Below are 16,706 nucleotides of genomic sequence, written 5' to 3' on the forward strand. Positions count from 1 at the left end.
TTGAAGTTTCTAAGAATCTAATCTCTGGATAATTGTCAAATATTTTCAACCAAAATTTGTTATTTTTTCTTTTTTTTGTTTGAAAATAAATATTAATTATTGTTATTAAAATTTTATCTAAATTATTCCACCATTTAGGATTATTTAGACAAAATTCCTCACCAAGAATTTTATAGAAATTTGTCATTTGAAATTTTTATAAATTTCATCATTGGATAATTAATACTTATTCTCAAAAAATATTTTTTTATTTTTATTATTTTTCTAAATTTAATCATTCAAAAATACTAAAAAAATAAACACATAAATAAATAAAAAATACCAAAAAAACAAAAAAAAAACCAAAAAACGAATGGCTCAGCTGGAATGGCTCGGTGCGACTTGGCTTTAGGTTCAGGAGACAGCTTCAGGAGGTTGGGTTTGCAGCTCAGCTCAGCTGGAGCCAAAGGTAGGGACACGGGTTAAAGGTGGGATGAGCGCTTGGGTTAGGTAGCCCAGCGATAAAATGTGCGGATCCTAGGCTGAATTATAATGCCAAAACGATGTCGTTTTGAAGCTGGTATAAAAGGCAGACCCAACCTTTTTTCCTCAAATTTCACTTTCCCTTCTCTTTCTCTTCCCTTTTCTTTTCTCCCCCCCTCTCCCTAACTCGGATGAACTTCGGTTGAATCCTTCACAAGATTCTGGAAATCTCTCCAGAATCTTGGTTGGTTCGTCAAAAAATTCAATTGATGTCAAAATCTTTAACCAAATTCTAGGAAACCTACCAAAAAATTCAGCCGATGCAGAAAAAGTCACCAAAAAATTTGACAAGCATTGAAAAATTTCATCGAAATCTGAAATTTTTCAGAAAATTCCCAAAAGATTTTTTTACCCAAAAAAAACTCTAAAATTTTTTTTTTGCCTTTTGCTTGCTGTGTTTCTATGTCTACTCTGTTATCGCGTGATCTGCCTGTTTATCTTTTGTGTTCTATGATTCGTTTCTGTGTGTTCATCTCCTGATCCGTGGGCTTGTATTTATAGGGTTTTGAGCCTAAGAGCCCCAAACAGGAAAGGAATTCTACTTTCTTTTAAATTCAAACTTTAATCTCGAATTTATCCCCAATTATATAAGCCAAAAAAACAATCCCAAACCAATTCAACCTCCCTAAATTTTCCTAATTTTTTATTTTTTTTCATTATTATTTTTAGAAAATAAACACTCTGGACATATTAGGGTGTCTACATCTATAATTCAAAAATTTTCCTCTCATAACCTCCAATTTAAAATTGTAAGTATGGGAAATACTCGCTTCATTCCGACTCTTATGGTGGTGGTTCTGTTGTCTAGTTTTGAGGTTTCATTCTCTACAAAAACAACAACCAATATCAACAATGACCAGTTGGCTCTTCTTGCACTAAAAGCCCATGTCAATAGTGATCCTCAAAACCTCCTGGCTACCAATTGGTCAACTGTTACTTCTATTTGCAATTGGATTGGTGTCACTTGCGGTTCTCGGTACAAAAGAGTCACGGCTCTGAATCTTGTTGGTATGAATCTCTCCGGTACCATACCACCACACCTGGGAAATCTGTCGTTTCTTGCTACGCTCCGCACTGGAAACAATAGTTTTCATGGCTCATTGCCTATCGAAATGGCTAATTTGCGTCGGCTGAAATCTTTAAATTTGATTAACAACGATTTCAACGGGGAAATCCCTTCCTGGTTTGGTTCCTTTGCTAAACTTCGGAACTTGTCTTTGACTGGTAATAACTTCATGGGAGTTATCCCATCTTCTTTGTGTTCTTGTCAAAACTAGGGCTGTTGGGCTTGTCTCGTAACAATCTACAAGGACAGATTCCTGTGGCAATCGGAAATCTTCGTAGCCTGAGATGGTTATATTTGAATTACAATCAGCTTTCAGGCTCCATACCTTCCTCAGTCTTCAACATATCTTCATTGGTACGTTCTCAGTGGTAATCAGCTAATTGGTTCAATAGCCTCCATCCTACTCAACATTTCATCTTTAGAAGCAATTGACTTAACATTTAACAATCTCACCGGTCATATCCCACCAAATATGTTTGATTATCTACCCAAACTAAAAGGGCTTTATTTGAGTGCAAACCAGCTTTCTGGCAGAATACCAATTGGTTTATTCAAGTGCCAAAAGTTAGAAGAATTGTCCTTATCTTATAACTATTTAGAGGGAATTGTACCTGGTGAAATCGGAAATTTGACTATGCTTAAGATGTTGTATCTTGGCAACAACAACTTCAAAGGCAAAAAGAAAATTATTGTTGAGTTTATTTCTTTTTGAACAATGACAATGTCACTTTTTGGCAAATCTCGAAAGTGTTTTTAATTTCATTTTACCTATCACTTTTTAATTAGGGTATTTTATCCTTAATTTAACTTTAATTTCTTTAACATCTTTTTATGTAAAGTATATGATTTTATGTTCGTCGAGACTGGTTTTTCACTACTAATTTTGCTAGAATATATATTAGGAAACCACTTAAGTTAACACCAAACCTTATTTAATTTATAGCTAAATAAAAACAATAAAAATTTTATTGAAAAATTGTAGTTGCTTTACTGTGTGCTTCACATCCTTTTTACTGCAGGCAAATAACGTTCGGGATTTTGAGCTTCTTTCTTTTTTGTTGTTTTTAATTTTTATTTTAATTTTTTGTGATTAGTGTCACATTCTTTTTTAGTTTTCTTATTTCTTTTTATTTAAATTCTACTCACCTTTTTTTTTTTTTTAGATTTCATCATTTGATCCCAAACTTTTACTTATAATAATCATGCATGTAATTTTCATTGACTAATCATTCAACAATTAATTATTACCACCTTGTATGAACTATTAATATTTTTTTTTTCATTTTTATATATTTTATTCATATTAAACACAAAAAAATAAATTCTTTGTGCGGGCATTAATGCTTTGTATTACCTAAACATTGTTTGATTCTTTCGTGCTTAACAAAGAAAAAAGGCGTATTCATGTATAAGAAAACGAAATTTGCCAATAATTTTAACATGAAATAAAATTTCATTATAAATGCAGGTAAAATTCCACCACAGGTTGGTAACGTTCTGAATTTGGAGGAATTAAGCTTTCGATTTTGTCACCTAATAAGGGCTATTCCTTCTGTCATTGGCAACCTAGCATTTCTGAAAGTTCTCGATATTTCTCCAATAACTTGACCGGTAATATATTACATTATTTCCATTTGTGTTATAACTGCATCTTTTTAATATTTGAATGTTAATATTTTTATTATTAGTGAATATTAATATTATTATAAGTAGACTCTCTTATTGTAGTCATTGTTACATAACCTTCTTTATTTTTTATAGAATTGTAAGATTGATGAAATGAATGGGAAATAGGAATGGTTGAATGCAGAGAATAAGCAAGAAATAGATTTAAATGGTGCATAGAGATGTCCATGGCTTTTGAATTAGGCAAAACCTTTTTGTAAAGTCCAAACCCAGCTAATATAAAATCTTTAATTTAATTTAAAGTAGACAACTATTCCAAGCCATATCATTTTTTATTTTGTTTATTTTTCTAATTTAATAAAGTCTAACCCTTTTCATCGTCGAATAGTATATTAGATTTCAAAATCATTTTATTTTGTTGAAGTTAGTTATTTGACTGATTATGTTACCGACACTAATTATTAAGAATGATATAAAATTAACAATAACAAGAGATACGTGGAAATAACATTTTCATTTGTTTTTGTCCTTTATTGTGTGGATCAATGTAGGACAATGGAATTACCCTTTGATTTTTGTGGCAGGTAATATACCAGTTCAATTTGGCAACCTACCAAAATTGGAGGCATTGCTTTTGGGAATTAATAGTATCTCTGGAATCATCCCTCCTCGCGTCTTTAATAGCTCAACTGTGAGTCATTTTTCTAACACTAAACCGGCTCTCAGGCTATCTTCCATCAACCGCAGGCCTTTGGCTTCCGAAGCTTGAAATCCTTGAACTTGGAGAAAATGAGTTAAGTGGATCGATACCTGCCTCCATTACCAATGCCTCTCGGCTTACCACTCCTAGCTTCGATGGCAACTCATTTTCTGGATATATTCCTATTGACCTTGGCAATTTAAGAGATCTACAATATCTTAGCCTAGGTCAGAATAATTTGGATAGCACACCTTCGTCCTGGGGGTTGAGCTTTTTAACTTCATTGGCAAATTGCAAACACATGAGAGTATTGTTCTTTGCTATCAATCCAATGATCAGTGGTAAACTTCCGGTTTCTATAGGAAATCTCTCTGTTGAACAATTTCTAGCTTATGGTTACAACATTAAAGGCAGTATTCCAGGAGAAATTGGCAACACGCGCAACTTGATTGCGTTGAACCTAGATAACAATAAACTGACGGGATCTCTTCCCAACACAATCGGAAGATTAAAAAATTTGCAAAGTCTATCTATTCAAGGCAACAAGTTAGAAGGATTCTTCCCAACTGAGTTATGCAATTTAAAGAGTTTGAGTTACCTGTCTTTCACCGGTAACAAATTGGTTGGACCAATACCAGCATGTTTAGGTGATTTTGTTTCTCTTAGATATCTATTTTTGGGCTCCGATGAATTTGCCAACTCAATACCCTCAACCTTGACAAGGCTTACAGATATCTTAGAGCTAAACTTGTCTTCCAATTGTTTAAGTGGGGCCCTCCCAGTTGACGTTGGAAAGTGGAAAGTTATCACTAGCAATGATTTATCCAAAAAATTATCAGGTGAAATCTCGATAAGCATTGGTGATCTTAAGGACTTGACCTTTTTCTCATTATCTGGTAACAGATTGCAAGGACCTATACCAGAGTCATTTGGGGGTCTAATAAGTTTACAAGTCTTGGATTTGTCAAGGAACAATTTATCACGAATCATCCCCAAGTCTTTAGAGAAACTCTTGTATCTTGAACATTTTAATTTCTCATTCAATAAACTTGAAGGAGAAATTCCTAAAAAAGGTTCCTTCGGCAACTACACTATTCAATCCTTCATGGGAAATAAAAGTACTGTGTGCTGCACCTCAACTGCGACTCCCACTCCCACCATGCGAAGCTAATTCTTTTGGAAAGCATTCAAGGAAAGCTATTCATCTTGTAAAATATATTTTATCGCCAATTGGTTCAACAATAATAGTACTAGCCCTGATTCTAATCTTTTCACGAAGACGAAAAAGGAATGCAAATCTGCTAGTTGGTCAAGAAAATTTCCCAGCCTTAGTAGAATGGAGAAGAGTTTCAACAGGCTACTTATGGATTTTCTGAAAGCAAATTACTTGGTGTGGGGAGTTTTGGATCAGTATACCAAGAAATTATTTTAGATGGGTTGAGCGTTGCAGTAAAGGTCTTCAATTTGGAGTTAGAAGGAGCATTTAAGAGCTTTGACGTTGAGTGCGAGGTCTTACGTAACATTCGCCATCGAAATTTAGTCAAAATCATCAGTAGTTGTTCTAATATTGATTTTAAAGCCTTGTTTCTTGGGTTCATGCCTAGTGGAAGTCTAGAGAAGTGTTTGTACTCTCATAACCATTTTTTGGATATCTTGCATAGGTTGAACATGATGATCGATGTGGCATCTGCATTAGAATACCTTCATCATGGTTATACAACACCTGCGATCCATTGCGATTTAAAAACCACCAACATTCTTCTAGATAAAGATATGGTTGCACATTTGAGTGATTTTGGCATTGCAAAGCTATTAGGTGAACACGATTCTACAGTACATACCATGACACTAGGAACGATTGGGTATATGGCAGGAGGTAATACAAAATTTTAAACTCTTTTATCCTATTATGATGACTAATGTAACATCATTGTATGCTTTGATGATGATTTTGACAATTATATGTAGAATACGAATCAGAAGGAATTGTTTCAACAAGAGGCGATCTGTACAACTTTGGTATTCTTTTAATGGAGACCTTCACAAGAAAGAAACCCACAGATGAAATTTTTGCTGGAGAAATGAGCATAAAATATTGGGTGAAAACGTCATTACCATCTGCTTTGATAGAGGTTGTAGATACCAATTTGTTAAATAATGAAGGAAGACAATACTTTGCGACAAGAGATTGTGCTTTATCTATTTAGCAATTAGGACTGGAATGCTCAGAAGACGTTCCAGAGGAGAGGATTGATATGAAAGAAGTTGCTAAGCTGAAGAAGATCAAAATCAAGTTTTCACATGAGTCGAATAGGCGGGCCTAATGAGGAGAACGTTCATGTAGCTGGCATTTCTATTTGACTCCTTTGTGCTTATGGTTTATCTTTCTTGATTTCCTTTGAGCATTGAATATCCATAGTTTCAGCTCAATTCTTTCATATATGAGTATTTTCCTTAATAAGTTAACTGTGTTTGTGGGCTTTTGTTCTAATATGTGTTCATGAACATTAAATGAATTGCTCAATTCCTATAAAGTTCAATGTTGTATTTGGTCTTTTTTTGTTTTGGTTGATTCAAAGTTTTTGCTAATTGTTTAAAGCAAAAACGTTTTTTTCCTTGTTGAAATTGGTTGTTGTCAACTTAAAGATTTAATTTCTTTTGGAAAGGAGTTTGCCATTCTCATCTCTGCAAGAAACCAAAAACAGAGTTCCTCATAGTAGTGAGTTTTCTTTAGCTTCGGGGTTTGTCAAAAAATTGTCTTAAAAAATTTTCTCTATCAACAAAGTATTTTTTTCCTTTTTTTTAACTTTTAATTGGAAAAAATGGAACAGTACAATATGAATTTTTGAAGTTTCTATTACCTAAGTAATTAGGATGTCAGAAACGGAATGCATTGTCTAACAACAATTTAACTCATTTACCTCTGTCTTGAGTCGAAATAAGGTGAAATTAAATGCTCAATCTTTGGTGGTAAAGCTTTAAATATGGATCCAAAATGAAGCATTTATTTTGATTTTATTGAGATGTTATAACGTGAAAAAGATTAAAATATGGTTGGAGCCTTAGAGTTGCAAGGTCTTCAATTTTGGCCATGTCAAGTGACAAATTGGAATGCCAATTTTCTAGGGTCTTTTCCCATTTTATGGATAATTCCATATCTTGGGTCATTGAACACTATTATGATCACTTGTCAAACTGATATGGAAAAGCAATTAAAAAGTGATGATATTTTTGCTACATGTTCCAACTGGGAAATGGGCAATCCCATATTAAAGAAAGAAAGATAATGGAAAGCTAATAATGGAGTAATAATGACTAGATAAGAATTGGAAAGCACGTTTCGAGAAATGCTAGCAGTAACTTAAAAATTATATATTAACCTTAATGACAATCAATTGGAAGGGTCACAAAACCCATTTTCGTGCACTGCTCGTTAAAAGTATTCTTTTATCAATGCATGAGAGTAAAGAAGAGTGAGGACTAGGTTGTCTGAAATTTCTTATTTGTTTTTTCTCTCTCTCAAATATGCTAAAGTTTCATTGATCTAACTAAGAAGGTAAACCCATCACAAGGCAAAGAACTAAAGTGATAAATTACCCATAATCTTGTAGTTTATTGATAAAATATTAAATTCATAAATTTTGTTGCCACGATTAAATTTCTGATAACTTAAATATCAAAAGAGTAGAATTTGAAATGAGAATTAAGCGACAAAAAAGAGAGAATGCAAATAAATTAGTTAAAAATTCCTTAGCTAGATCGTTGATTTTGAAGTAGGAACCATAGAACTCTGATCAATTAAGCCATACAATTAAGTTTCTCTTAATTCCTCAAGGGAAACTCCCAATTCATTCTGGCACTTATGTTGGTAATGCTGTTTCCTAATTTTGTGCTTTCCTTGTCATTGAAATCAACCACCACTAATATTATCAACACAGACCAACTGGATCTTCTTGTTCTAAAAGCTCATCTCAACAACCATCTCCTAATATTTTGAGTGTTTTCTTATGTTTCATTAATAAAATTTTGGCTTAGCCAAAAAAAAAAGAAAAAGAAAATGGCCAATTGAAAACAATAGAATTGAGAAGAGTGAAACTCAAACTTGCTTTTTGGGGTAGAAGCTAAGAATTTGATCATATATATCAACGTTAATCCCAACCTTTTTAAGCAACAAGTTGTCAATAAGTCATATGTGATCACAATTATACATTATTATTAGGGTTATAAAACTTAATGTATTTGGCCATATCCAGTGACAAATTGAAATGCCCCTTATCTTGGGTCTTTAACCATTTTATGATTAATTCCATAGCGTGAGTCATTGGACCGTATTTTGATCATTTATGAAATTGATATGAAAAAGCAATTGAAAATCGTTATATTTTTCCTACATTTTCAATTTGGAAAGTGGGAATCCCAACCACATGTTAGAAAAGAAAGTTTCATATTTCACATTGAAAAGGGTTCTTATGCAAAGATGGACCTTGTTTGAATGCATGGTGAGGACTGAGGTATCTACAATTGCACACATTTTTTCCTTCAAATATGTTAAATTTTTATTTATTTAAAGAAAGCAGTAAAAACAAAGAATTAAAAGTGTAAAATTATCACTAATTTTGTGACTTATGAGAACAAATAAGAAATTAAGTAAAGAAAAGTTAAAAAGCCATTTAGTTTTTCTATAATTTCTTTTGTATTCTCATTTTTCGTGTTAAAGTTGCAGACTTCTATTCATCTTCAAGGTCACATAATCATCCAATTTTGCAAAGTGGTCAATCAGCTCCAAAATACCATTCACATTCAGCACCCTCTCTATCACTCACCCATGTCCTTTTTCGTTCTTTTTAGTTGACCATAAACCCAAGCTGTCTGTCATTCACCAAACACACCACACTAGGTTACATCTATCAGCCTTTTTCCTTTGAATAAACTCTTATAGTTTAGTAATATAAATATAAATTAATTGACCTCTCCTACTACGTTATAAGTGTTATTAATTAAGCACCATTATCCTTGTTTGATTCATGGCCTTCAAAAATATCTTTAAATCAAATATCTCAATGTAATCACTATTTTATAGCATCAAGGAAAAAATGAAATAGAGGTGCAAATGGCCTTAGAGCATTGCCACGTTGGGTGGGACAAAGAGAGGGGCCATCGAGTATTTTTTCATTTAAATTTAGTTGTACAAAAAAATTTCCAATTTTTATTCTATTAAATTACAAAAGAGTTTAAATAATTATGAACTTACATAATCGATAGTTTAATTGGACTGGCTAGGGATCTCTATAACTACGAAATGCCCTAATAGAAACAACTGAATTGACAAGAGTGCAATGCAAGTAATTAAACTTGTTTTTTGGGGGTAGATGGTAGAATTTGGTGAGATAAGTCTTGAGTCAACCACAATCTTTCAAAGCTACAAGTTGTGAATAATATAGGGAAGTGTTGTCTTTAAGTCATGCTCATATCAATGTGGCTACAATTATAGAATATTGTTGGCGTAAGAAGATTGGTTTTCCTTTTGGCATAAAAATTACAATTGACAACCAAACCAGAAGATTTTTTTTTCTAACTTTTCATTGGAAAGTGTGTAAAGTATTTCTACAGTGCTAATGCTGTCTCTTTACTCCCGTTTTTCTGATTGGAAAATATTTCTACACTTAACACGTACCTAAATGCTTAATCTTTGGAGGCAATGATCAAAGCTTTGATCCCAAATGAAGCATTTTTCCGGATTTTGTTGACACAAGGAAGCTCACCTAAAAGAATTGCTTGCAAAAATACTCTATCTTGAAGTGATAAATCATCTACAGAGTCTTCAATTTTGGCCAATTTATGGTTAAATCCATATCTTGAGTCATTGTACCATATTATTATATGTCGATTGTTACGGAAAAGCAATTGAAAGTTGTGATTTTTCCTACATTTTGATCAAATTGTAAGTGGCCCATATTCAAAAGAAAGATAGAGTTGTTCAAACAAAAAAAAAAACGTGCCCAAATATTGGTTCAATGACCAATATATATTTTTTATTGTGTTACAAATAAATCTGAGTCTCCAAATAAACTAAAAAAATAAAAGAAAGGGGATGGAGAGTTGTTAATCGAGTAATAATTAATAAAAGAGAAAGTGATTTGTCTAGAATTCATATTTACATGAGCTATTACATGGAAATTGTCTTAATTGTCCTATACTCTATTTTGAGGTTGTTTCTGTGCTCATGAATCAAAGTTTTAAAAATCTTTAATGATAAACGTAAAGTTAGTTTTTTATATCATGGATAACATGTGATACAATTAATTATACAAATAAATTTTATTAACTTTATCATAAAATTGCTTTATATATATATATATATATATATATATATATATATATACATATGAAGTTACATTTTGTTTGGCCTTAAATGACAATAAAAATAAATAAGAAATGATAAAGTTACAATTTTTTTCCCTTTAAAATTCTTTTTGCAATGCAAACTACCAAGTTATAAATTTTCTGAGTGGAAGGGTAGGGAAGCACGTAGTCCATCACAATTTTCATCTCTTGGAATATTGAAGAAGAAAAATAAAAAATTTTCCTTTCATAAGTTCCAATTCTACATAACTTCATGGGAAATACTTGGTACATTCTTGCTCTTATAGGGGTGGTGCTATTGCTGTCATGTGCCAAGACTAAGATGTAATACAATTATATTATCTTGAAATAAAACTCTAAAGTAATACACAATTTTCTTTTTTAATTATTCTAAAATTTTTCAATAAAATAATCTACTAAATAAAATCCATTATTTTAGTCTAACTAATAATACATTTCTATATATCCAAATATAAATTAATAAAAGTATAAAACCATATCGTAAGATCTCACTAGCCAACATTGTTTCTAACGACCAAGTAATCATTCTCATTTAGATCTTCTGGCTTCTTACAAGACTAAAAAAACTTATCATTTACTTATCTGTAAAGAAAAAAAATAAGGAGAATGAGCAAACCACAGTTTAGTAAGTATAAGCACACACACCTTACCAGATCAAGCATTGTTTTCATACATATCATATAGATCATTCGAAACATTCATCAAATCATAATGTCAAAACATTTCAAAAATCATCATTTTGTCAAACATTTTATAAATTCATAAATGAATGTCAAACATATCAATTCATAAATCATTTTAGAATATGCTATCATTCAAATATCATAATCAAGCCAAATCATACACATATACATAAGTTTGAAAACAAGCAAAGTGTGTAAGATTCTATTTATCTCCTTTCGAATCCACCACTTAAGTTTTCCCCCAAAATAATTAATAGCATATTCAAGATCATTTCAATATATCAGGAATTACTCAACCCTTTTTGAGATTATGTATACTAAAAACAACTAAATTACACAAGGGTTAACTCAACTAATCAATATTGACAATTTAAGCTCCTTTAACTAAAATAATCATATCTTAAGATATCCAACTCAAATTTAAGATCTTTTTAGTGAGTTAGAAACTAGACTCGATAAAATTTTTAACCATATATGGCTCACCTCTTAATTCTTTGTAAATTTTTTGTAATAATTTTTACAATCCACATCATACATTGCTACTAGATAACATGTATATCTTCTAATAAAAAATTACATATTTATTCATAGGAGACTTCAAATTCAATTCCGCTTATTTTGTTGGAAAGTAGACTCAATAAGCTTGTCAAACATGTATTGCTCAATTTGTAATTCATTGTATAAAAATTAAGAGAAATTTCATAATTCCTTTCTACTGCTATTACTAGGTAGCTTGTATATTCTTAAGTAAAAATTAGACAACTCTTCATAGAAAACTCAAATTCAACTTTCGTTTATTTTGTTGGAAAGTAGATTCAAAAAGCTTTCCAAAAATATATAATACTTATAGTAATAATTTATCCATTAATATAGAATTTCATTTTAATCCACTACTGTAGATAATAACATCTCATCTAAAACGTAATTTCTCTTTCAATCTTTAAAAACCCAAATCCCTACTTTCAACCTTTAAAATCCACTCAATAATCATCATTAAATCTTAATAACATGAAAAAAATAAAGCCCAATAATTTACCCAAATTGATCATGAAGATTAATGAGAGATTTCATAAATTTTTCTTGATTTTTCTCTCATAGCTTAAACTCCAAATAATAGCAACCAATATAGTATTTTTCTTAAATAAAAATAGGAGATTAACCTAATAGTAGCCTCTGATTTTGGATCCTCAACTTGATTTTTCATGCTCTCTAACCTTAAAAAAGATAAGGAGAAGGACTCTTATTTTCTTTTTTATTTCATGATAGCTAGATTTTCTTTGGTAAAACACTTCAGTCACTTTTTCTTTAATAATTAACCTCTTAATTAAACTAATGGATTTTAGTAATAGTTTAGCCTAATTATCACTTAGACTAGGGCATTACAGTTGCATACTTTTATAGTTTCATTCTCTACGAAAAGAACAACCAATATTAGCATAGACTAATTGGCATTTCTTACACTAAAAGCCAGTCATTACTAATTTTGATAACCTCTTCACAATCAACTGGTCAATGGCTACCTTAATTTGCAATTGGATTAATGTCTTTTGTGGCTCTCATTGTCATAATAGTTTTGGAGATCGTTAGATAAAACTTTTAAAAATTTTAAAATAAGGGGAGCCACTACTAATCTTTTTCATTAGATGCAATAAGTAACTTAAAAAAAAAACTTATCATTTTAATAAAATTTTAAAGTTAATTAAAACTTATTAAAAAGATAACTTTTAGGTCTAGAAAAATAAATCTAGTTTAGAAGTATGGTCACGCATTGGAAAAAATTAGCACCCCCATAATACTTGTTTTAAAAATAGTAACAATTAACCATGTGTTATCCCTTAACATTAATAAAAGTGGTCTTACTTTTGATGTAAGAAAACATAATTCCCTTAATTTTTCTTATTGCAAAAAAAAAACTTTTTTTCTTTTTTTTTAATCTTTTGCTTGAAAAATAAATAAGAACCTTATATATTGAAAGAATCTCTAAAATATTCTAATTCTTTGACAATAATTAAAAGACCTTTCTCACCTAAGGATCTCTTAAGAATTACTATTTGGATTTTTCAAGAATCCCATTCTCTGTGGTTCTTATTTATTCTCAAAATCAATAGTTAAAATGCATATAATAAAATAATAATTGTAATTTAACCCAAGTAATATTTTCCTTTTCTAAAAATCCATTTCTTTTTTTAGTAAATAAAAGGTAAAAAAAATTTGTTTGTTGAAAATTATTTTAATGCCTCAATACTTTAGCAGCGTTTTAGATAAATTTTTTTATCTATAGATTTTTAAAAAATCATTGCTCGGATTTATTAAATTCTTATCCTTAAAGATTTTTATTTTCATTTCTCTCCTTTTTGTTTTAAAAAAAAATTAATTATTACCAATAATATTTATCCAATTTATATATAATTTTATTATTAAAAAGGATTATTTTTTCCTTTCATCATTTGTATTATTATTATTATTATATTTTTGGAAAATAAGTAAACGAAAATCCTTTGTATTTAATATTTTTCTAAATGTTCCACTTGGTAATGTTTAAAAAAAATATCCTCACCTAAAAATTTTGAAGAATCACTATTTGGATTTCCTAAATATCTTATCCATGGAGATTTTCATCTTTATTATTATTATTATTATTATTATTATTATTATTATTATTATTATTATTATTTATACATATACTTTTTAATTTACTATTTTTTAAATAACAAATTTTCTATTTCTAAAAATATATTTATTCTTGAGATTTAAAATATAAAATATGCATAAATAAATAAGTAAATACTTAAAAAAATTAAAAGAACCCAAAATGGCCCAGTCAATGGTCTAAGAGGAGGTTTAACCTGTTCAATGCGATCTAAAGCAATTTTTCACTGCCTAGGGTGGTTTATTGGGAGTTCAGGTGATTTAATAGTGATTCGGTGATTCAAACCGTGTTGGACTGACCTAAAATGGTTGTTCAGAGCTTGACTAGTGCCAATCAGGTTTGTTGTGCGTGTTTCATATCCAAGTCTACATTGTCTTGCTGCTAAAACACATTATTTTAACCATTGATTTTTCATTTTTTGACTATAAAAGGTAAACCTTTTTTTAAAATCATTTTGACTCTCTCTCACAGAATAATAAAATTTTCCTAGCTTTCAATTTTTCCAAAATAGCCCCTTTGTTTTTTTAGAATCTGATGAGTTGTAGTCTTTGATCGCCACTGGTCGGTGTCTTCTCTTCCTTAAAATTTCACACGAGCTCTATTTGAACCCTTGAACTTTGTTCCAAGCTTAGTTTTACCTAAAAATACCACAAAAACCTATATTTACCCTTAAAATTTTATCTAAAACACCTCAAAATCTTTAGCTCCACCACTCTAAACACTGCCCCTTCACAATATGCTTTCCCCTTTGTCTAGATCTCATTTCTTCCTAAGTTCGAGGTTCTAAATCCACCAAAAACACCCTAAATGAAAATCTCAATTCCCTTTTTTTTTTTTTGTTGTGTTCGTTTTTTTTTTTATTTGTTTTTATCTTTTTTTTCTCTAGTGCTACTATTCCCTAAAAAGGGATAAGGATTTTTATTTTGTTTTGTTTTGTTTTTTTTATTTTGTTGCTATGGATATCTGGTAGTTTATGGATAGATTTTTTTTAAAAAAAGGGATTTACAGTGGTGGTAATCGCAATGAAGTTGGGATTGGTGGCAATGTGTGGTTCAGGGTGGGCTTTAGGGTTAAAGATGGCTAAATAGATCTTGGCTTGCAGGGGAGATTACGATGGTGCTAGGTTTTGGGTCAGTGTGGGTGGTATGGCTCTAATGGAAGTAGTGTGATTTTTCGTGGTGGATAGTAAAAGCAGAAAGCTCATTGTGAAAATCAAAACTCCTTGATAGGGTTTGGATATCGGTGGTGTAGGGCACATGATAATGGTGTTGATTATTTGGCTGCTTGGATAAATGTGGCAATTTGGGTGGTTGTGCGCTGTAGGTTGTTAATAAGTGGTGGGTCATGGAGGCAGATTTGGTCAGGGTTAGGGCTTTAGTGTATTTCTTTTTTGGTTGCAAATTGGAGGCATGGGGCAGATAGAGGTTGCAAAAACTTTTTAATGGTAAGCACTTAAGATTTTTGTTTCATGTCCCCCTATGAATTATTTTTTCTCCCTTCTGTGTGTTTGCTGTGAACTGTGTAATTGTTTATAAAACCAAAACTCTCATCCCATTTAACCTGTGAATTGAATGTCTTTTGGATTTATTTTTGTTGTAGCAATAGCACTGTTGCATTTAGGATTGTGGACCATGTTAAGCCATAGTATTGGCTTTTTGAAATTTTAAGATAGCTTAATTAATCTTAATGAGAATGATTTAAGCCTAAAAATTGAATTTGGACATCTATTGGGCTTTGAAACCTTAAGCCTAAATCACTTATGAATTAATTCAAAATTGGTTTCCAAGCCCACATAAACTAAATCCCTACGAAAAATTAATCCTAAGACAAAGCTCATTAAAGCCCAACACTAAATAAGTATAATTAAAGTGTCAAAATAGGCTACAATTAGGATATCTAAATAATAAGAAAAAAAGGTAAATTATATAAATATAGCATGTGGTTAAACGTGATTTAAGTTTGGCCCTTGAGATTTAAAAAGTCACATTTAACCACCATAAGATATGTATCTGTGTCATTTTGTTACTTTCATTAATTCCATTAATGCCTAATCAAATAAACCTTAGCTCTTTCCCTAATTTTTTTTTTATTTGCTATTTCTCATATTTAAACTCTTTAAAGAAAAATTAGTGTAGAAGCATGAATTCTTCACAATCTTCAGCAAGTGGGAGATCAAATGTTGGAAAAAACATGCTATTGTGGAGTGGAATCACCTGTAAGAACATCTAGAACAAGGAACAATGGAAACAAATTTCCTTTATTTCTTTTTTAAAGTAAAACTCAACAATAATCATCATCATTGTCAACAACAACAAGAACCCCAACAAAAACACATACCTATTTGTCAAAATCTTGAATTTTTCTTTATAAAAAAAGAAAAAAAAAAAAGAGAAAAAGTTTAAATTTTCTTGTTGATATGTGAGTTTTTATAATTTGGGTCGATAGAGGAATCAGGAAATAACAAAACAAAATCATTATCTAGGTTGATGTTCTTCAATCAATAATCATCATTAACAACAACAAGAATCCCAACAAAAACACATACCATTTGTCAAAATCCTGAATCTTTCTTTGTAAAAGAAGAAAAAAAAGAAAAAAGTTTGAATTTTTTTGTTGATTTGTGATCTTTTCTTATTTGGTTTGATGGTAGAATGGGGAAATAACAAGGCAAAATCATCATCTGAGTTGATGTTATGACACTTATTTACGTTCGGGATCAATCAGGATCGATTTTCTTTGTTATTATTAGTATTTTATAGTGTATTACAGTATAATATGGTATATTATTATAGTATAGTATTATTATAGTATAATATATTATGTCGTATATTGTTACATTATTATAGTTTTTTTAGTTATTATTATTATTCGTTTTATTATTCTGCTTTTCTTTCCTATTCAATCTGTGACAGTGATTTTGAAAATTGAAATTGAATCAGTTGATTAGAAGATATGCATGGTCAAAAAAAGTTTAATAACATAGATCACAGAACCTTTAATTTGATTCTAAATGTTAGCAAGAATCCATCCATATGCTTTGACAAAATTCAATTCTAGGATTCAAGCCCGGAATGA

The 16,706-nt window shown here is 30.6% G+C and overlaps 1 pseudogene; it reads left to right on the top strand.

Annotated features, from left to right (window-relative positions):
• The first annotated feature begins 1,277 nt into the window (after positions 1-1,277).
• On the top strand, positions 1,278-6,238 carry LOC111293533 (uncharacterized; annotated as a pseudogene).
• Positions 6,239-16,706: the final 10,468 nt, after the last annotated feature.

The sequence above is a fragment of the Durio zibethinus genome, chromosome 8 (genome assembly GCF_047325235.1).
Source record: "Durio zibethinus cultivar Kanyao isolate XHJ-2024 chromosome 8, ASM4732523v1, whole genome shotgun sequence".
NCBI lineage: Eukaryota > Viridiplantae > Streptophyta > Magnoliopsida > Malvales > Malvaceae > Durio > Durio zibethinus.